Genomic DNA, 6,918 nt, shown 5'->3' with positions numbered 1-6,918 from the left:
TCTTTTTTATTTGGTCATGCACTTTGTGTCCATGAGTGTTTATGGGCCTGCACCATCAGATGTGATGTCAACAAAAGCAAACTCGTCGTGGTGCTCATTTCGAGTAATGACTCCAAATGAACACCGCCACCCATTTTAGGCAAATTTTTCTGTTTGAGTTTTGATTACATTTTTGCTGCAGTCACATTGGCAGCTCTTTGACAGATATCCAATTTGTCTCCACATTTGATGCCATGCTCTTATTTTATGCTGCCATGCCGCATATCAGATTTCTGCAAATTGAGAGCAAAAACACGAATTGTTTCTTCGCCTATATATGTGAATTAAAAAGATTTTTAATTGGACTGCGAAGGCACAAAGATTTAATTTCAATGTGTGTAAAACATCACGAGTTTTTGTTTTCTCTCATAAATGAAATTTCATCTTTAATATGTTGTTACTTATGCCAAACAATTTGTAAGTACAGTATAAAACAGACCCGATGAGACAGCAGGTCAAAGCCTACTTTGGAACCCGAATGACCATTTTTGCAAAGAATTCATAATACGAATGTGATCTTTTGAAGGCTGAGGGTTATGAACACCAGTAAATCCAACACCAATGTATTTTCTTTTACATTTACATGCTTTGATGCTTTTAATGAATTAGAGGTTTCAAGACTGTGATGTAAATGATTACATGACACTATTTTAGTCCGGCCTTGGACTAGAAAAATGCTATTTATTAGCTGGGCTCTGTGATTGTGGGAATCCCACTGTAGACATCTATTTGGCTCACTCGTGTCCTCTTTGTGCTGCTTTTGCTTGGACAAACGAACCAGGAGGATCAGTGAAATGTTAACAAATTCTTTATTTCAGAACAAAACATTACTGTTGGTTGTTAACACGCCAAAACCTTAAACTCGTACTGGATTCTCTGTGGCCTTCATCACAACAGTGATCCCTCACTTATTGCGGTTAATAGGGATCAGAACCGGCCGTGATAAGTGAAATACTGCGAAGTAGGGTTTCGCGAGGCATGCTGGAGCCTATCCCAGCTGGCTTCGGGCAGTAGACAGGGGACACCCTGAACCGATTGCCAGCAATAGCAGGGCACACAGAGACGAAGAACCATCCATGCTCACACTCACACCTACGGACAATTTTGAGTGTTAAATAAGCCTCCCATGCACATTTTTGAAACGTGGGAGTAAACCAGAGTACCCGGAGAAAACCCATGAAGGCACGGGGAGAACATGCAAACTCCACACAGGAAAGCTGGAGCTGGAATCAAACCCGGTACCTCCGCACTGTGAGGTCGACGCGCTAACCACTCGACCATGCTAGAAGGCATTCATCTAAAAAGGTTGTTATCAACCACCTTCCACTCTTCCCAGTCTATTTTATGCCCTGAATAGGTTTTGCTTGACCCTAATCATAGTGAACCCATTCTTGCTGGAGACATGAATTGGGATTGGCCTAGTCCAGCCTCTTCCTGTGATTTTCGTATTTTGAATCATCTTATTGTTTCCGCCACCTGTCCAAACCCAAAGTATTATGAAAAGCCTACCTAAATTGACCTCATTTAAAAAAAAATGCTTCTCATAAATATCATGCTCCTGGGGTGTTTTGCAATGATTTGAGTGATCACTGTTTCATTGTGGCGGTCATCCATCCATCCATCCATGAATCCATTTTCTGATCTGCATATTCTCACAAGGTGCCCTGCGATTGCCTGACAACCAGTGCAGGCGGTACCCTGTCGACTGTCCGAAGACGGCTGAGATAGGCTGCGGCACACCCCATCACCCTTGTGGGGATAAGTGGATAAGAAAATGGATGGATGGATGAATGGATGGATTCTCAACTATGCTGCGCTCAACTACGGTCCTGAACCTCAGCCCCGCTGATAATGCCGCCACACCCTCTTTTGTATGACGCTCAAAGAGTGTGCTGTGACCGTACATTTGCACTGCGCCAGATGACGCTCACACACTCTACTCTAAATATTTATTTTTATAATTTATGATTTTTTTTTCTCATACACTACTCTGAACAGTTGTTTGATGCATAGGCACAAACAGTCAGCACCTGCCTCCCCACCTGAAGGCAGACAGAGGCCACACTCACATCTACTCTGGTGAACCCCATTGTAAAGTCACCAAGCTGGTGGCTTGCCACTTCTCACCATGCGCAACTCTTGAGTGAAAGTGTCCAACCCATCTAAAAAGGAATGGTACCAAATCCCAAGCTGTGTGTGGAGGTGAGCCAGACTACATCGAGTCGTAGCTTTTCAACCTTGTACACCAGCTTTGGCTCCTTCCCTGCCAAAGAGGTGGCATTCCACACCCGGAGAGCCACCTTCTGTAGCTGGGGATGGGACCACCAAGGTTGTCACCCAGTTCTCTCTGCACCCAACCTTGGCCCCTCCACAGTTGGCTCCTGTTTTTGCCTCTTCTGGCTCCCCATGGTTGTAGGCCTCACCACCAGCCTCCAGGCCTGGATCCAGAAGCGGACTCTGGTGACACACGTCCGAGCAAGGGAAAACTCTCTCCAAATATCGTTTTCGTCATAAGGGGTCTTTGAGCTCTGCTTTGTCTGTTCTCTCAATGAGGGGTCCCAGACAACTTGGCTCCATATCCGTTGCTTTCTTCTTATGCACTAATTGGCATTTGCTCACTAACAGCCAGTCGAAGTGATTGTTACAAATACCATTGTGCTTCCTGCGATTAGTGGCATTACTTCCAATCAGATCTAAAAAGGACACAAGGACACAAACATTTCTTAATTATTAGAATTAGAATTCTAAGCACTGCTTTTTACTTTAGGCTTGTTCCTGCGTGTATCATGAATGTGTTGACCAAGATTCTGGATGTCTGCATTTTATTTCATGAAACCATGACTGTGAATTATATTACAAAGAATGACCTCTCAGCCATGTTTATTACCAGAGAGGGTTATTCTGTCAGTATTGACTGAAGATCCATCAGCTCTCATCGCTGATGCCCGCTGTGTTGAAGAATGACGAATGATGACAAAAAAAAAAAAAAAGCCCAACTAAGCACTGATGGAAGTGTATTTTAGGCAATCAGTGTAATGTCTAACCAGGTCAGGTACCGACTAACCTCTTAATCAGTTACTGATGAACGCCTGTTTCTCTGACGGGTAGCAGAAACTCGCAGAACACGACTCCTGCGTGTTAGTTGATGGGGGTGAATAAACAGGCCCCAAAATACCCGCAACAAGTTAAATCCATGAAGTGACTGGACTGGAAAAGGATAACAACTGCGCAATGATGAAGTGAAACAAGAGAAAGCACGACGTGGGATAGGAGAATGAACAGTTTCTTAGACTGATCATCATTGGGAATGTGAGGTGACTGACCAGCGGATTAACAACTAGCTATTCGAAAACGCCGTTGTTTACATTGTGTTGCCAGCACGGGAGACACCGTGCATGCTGTGATGGTGAGATTTCATTTTAGTATCCCAGTGCCCTTCTGCTGGTCAGTGGAAATGTGGATGTTCCTTTCTCTCTCTCTCTTGTTCCCTCTCCCCCTTTGTTATCAGCATTTTAGGACAAATCTCAACATGAAGTTGCTCGTTTTTGGTCCCTCCCCTGTGGAGTCTGAACACAAGTGCATATACCTTGAGGCCACCACAGGAGGTGCGACAGAACTTTATTTGGGCGGCCCGGTGGCAAGTGGTTAGCGCATCCGCCTCACAGTGCAAAGGTGCAGGGTTCGATTCTGGCTCCGGACTTCCTATATGAAGTTTGCATTTTCTCCCATGCCTGCGTCGGTTTTCTCCGGGCACTCCGGTTTTCTCCCACATACCAAAAACATGCAGGGCAGGTGAATGGAACACTATATTGTCACTTAGTGTAATTATCAGTGCGAATGGTTGGTTGTCTATGTGTGCCCTGCGATTGGCAACCAGTTCACGGTATACTCCGCCCATTGCCCGTAGACAGCTGGGATAGGCTCCGGCTTGGCCACGACCCTCGTGAGGCTAAGTGGCTCGGATAATGGATGGATGGATGATTGTGATGCACAACAATTCAATTTGTTTCAGTTACTATAGTTTTTTTTTTAAGTTTTCTAGAAATTAGGTTGAGTTGAGTCCATTGCATGGATGGTCTGAAGAAAAAGGGGAGAAACATCAGAATTATATTGGCATGCGAGGATGAATGGTTGAGGGTATGATTAAAAATCTGGGCTATTTTTCATTGCTACTACTGTTTTTTTCTTTATTCAATTACTTTTTATAGCACATTTCTTTCAGGCTCATGAGGTGAAAGGCAGAGAAAGGTGCAGAAAATTAATTTGAGCGCCAGTACAACAAAACTGTTGTCAGACTTCCCTGGTGACTAAAGACAAACCATTTTTGATTGTGCCAGCTTTGTCATCTTGCATAGCTCAATCCAATAATTCCATTCATGTCCAGTTCTCATCTGCCATGGCCAGCAATAATAACAACAATGAAATGAAATGTAATTAGAGGAGCCAATATGAAGCTGACAGTGTGTTTTCATACTCAAGTAATCCTTTGGTGTGGGTAGAAGCAGAATGAGCGGGGAGTTGTTTTTCTGCTTCAAAGTCTGTGTTTGACGACAACATATCTTTCAAACATGAAATCACGGTGCTTGTTTAGCAGATATTGTCTCCCAAGTACTGATCTATCCGTGTTAATGAGATATGGTGCCCATTATTAATATTTGCTGGATTTGATCCACCCTCGCAACTAATTGTCGTCATGATTAAGCTCCTCTACAATGTCAGAGCTGACACATGATTTAAAGTTTTGGAATGTAACGGAGTACAAATTCTTCATTTTGCTGTGTTTACACCGGACACCATATGAATTGTGTCCTTTGATTGCAGGTGTTCATTTGTGCAATTGTGTCACTCGCACCACACGTATGGGCGAAGAGGCGGGGCACTAGGCTTCAAAGTTGGAAGTAAGGGAAGATGAACTACTTTCTTTTTGCCAGCAACCATTTACCACATAGCAACCGCTTCTGCATTATTCTTGTCCCACAAACGACGTGACCATTGAAAAGCGCACAAAGCTCATGGATTTCACTACCTTCTCCAGAAAGTTTGTCTGGATGGCTGCCGCTTGCAGTTGATGCAGCGCAACATAAGGCTGACCTGTGCAATGCCCAGTTTGAGGACCGGTTAACTAGGTTCAGTGCCAGGATTTCAGGAATGAAGCCCCAACTGCGGGCATTTCGTCCCGGGTGGCGCGCCAGTGCAACTGACGTGACTATTTCATATTGTTGATTGCTGTGTCACAAAATATGAACCACATCTACAGTCACACACTGGCAGACAGTGATAAAGACCAACTGATTTTAATGAGGTATAGTAGCAATAAATGTTTCAAAATATTGTTGAGTAACTACTTCATGAAAACCCGCAATCATTGAATCATTGAGGAGGGCTAATGGGTGGACGGCGGCCATCACGGGGCTAAACGTAATCGGCGGGGAGGTGGTGTTGGGGGAAGAGCGGCCTCCTCTTCCCCGCGTGTTCGTTGAATTTCGGACGAGCAGAATGTTGGGAATCCAAATAAAGGCTGGAGGCGATGAACAGTTCCTTCGAAGGGTTTTAATTTAATTTCTGCAGTTTAGATTTGGGCTCCTGAGGGGTCCAGATTTCAATCAGGAAGCGTAGAAGAAACACATTCATGAGATTATATAGAGCCAATATGATAATAAGAGGCGGGGAGGTACCCCTCTCATGCAAATCCCAGAAACAAAGAAAATACATTTCATCTGACCCGGTGTGGCTGGAAGAAGTTGGGAGCGGTGAGGTGAGACCAGACCACCACTACCCACCATTTGGTGTGATGGCAGGAACACAGATACTTGAGACAACAGTTCCTCTTTTGATGTTAAACATGTCCTATGGAGGGGGGCCCTAAAAGTGGTGGGGGTCGAGGTGCACTAAAGGTGATCCTAAACACAGTGAGCAGGAAATACCTCCAACAACATTCTACATTCTTTGTTTCTTTCAAATCCAACTAACAGAGAGGAATAATACCTTAACAACCCCTCTCTTGATCACAATTAATATTGTGATCACAAAATAATCTGCGTCGAAATCTCTTGTCAAAATCTATCTTTCGCAAAGAACATCACTTTGAAGTTGGAGATGTTTCTTGGGTGAAAAGGTTGACTTGCAGGCATGAGGAGAAGAAGCAGGGTCTGCGCGTTCCCCTGCTGGCATGGGAAAGTTAGGCAGCATGTCCAAACATGGGCAGAATACCCACTTCAACGGTAATGATCGGGGGGTGGTACAAATGTCGGCCATCAAGCGCCTAAATCAGGGGTCGAGAACCTTTTTTGACTAAGAGAGCCATGAAAGCAAAATATTTGAAAATGTATTCAGTGAGAGCCATATATGTGTGTGTGTGTGTGTGTGTGTGTGTGTGTGTGTGTATAATGTCAGTATAATAAGCCTCCAAATGTATACTTTTAAAAAATATTGTTATAATACTCACCATTAATGTGAATAGTTTTCCTTTCCTCACGATTGCTAAAGATCCAGCAAAGATAGCGGAATTATCGTCAGCTTGCCGGGTCCATACGCGGAGTTGCTGCTGGCTAGCTTGCACCCTGCTCAGTCGCTTGAACACTTCCTTTCTTTTAGCCCCGTTCACCCGGCAACGTTTGATCCGACGCTGCGCCGAAACAAATCCAGTCGAGCATTCACACGTGCACATTTGCTCCGGCGTAGCTCCACTAAAGAGCTTATACCGGACCAAATTTGATCCACCTCAGGGAGGTAGTTTAAAAATTTGCTCCAGAGCAAATGCTCGTTTGCGACGCTACGCCGAAACAAATGTGCATGTGTGAACGCAGCTGGATTAAATTTGCTCCAGAGCAAAGGCTCGCTTGCGGGGGAGTGGCGTCGCTACGCTCGCTAACAGATGCA

At 44.4% G+C, this 6,918-nt stretch overlaps 1 long non-coding RNA gene across 1 annotated transcript in view; it reads left to right on the top strand.

Moving 5' to 3' along the window:
- The first annotated feature begins 4,077 nt into the window (after positions 1-4,077).
- LOC109521700 (uncharacterized) overlaps positions 4,078-6,918 on the top strand; it is a 23,357-nt gene continuing 20,516 nt past the window's right edge. Inside the window, exon 1 of the long non-coding RNA XR_002169411.1 lies at positions 4,078-4,088. This is a non-coding gene — a long non-coding RNA (uncharacterized LOC109521700). The remainder of the gene's footprint in view (positions 4,089-6,918) is intronic.

Source organism: Hippocampus comes, unplaced genomic scaffold (assembly GCF_001891065.2).
Source record: "Hippocampus comes isolate QL1 unplaced genomic scaffold, H_comes_QL1_v1.1 scaffold158, whole genome shotgun sequence".
In the NCBI taxonomy this organism is placed as follows: domain Eukaryota; kingdom Metazoa; phylum Chordata; class Actinopteri; order Syngnathiformes; family Syngnathidae; genus Hippocampus; species Hippocampus comes.
The sequence above is the reverse complement of the archived record's forward strand: the minus strand, read 5'-3'. Positions and strand labels throughout refer to the sequence as shown.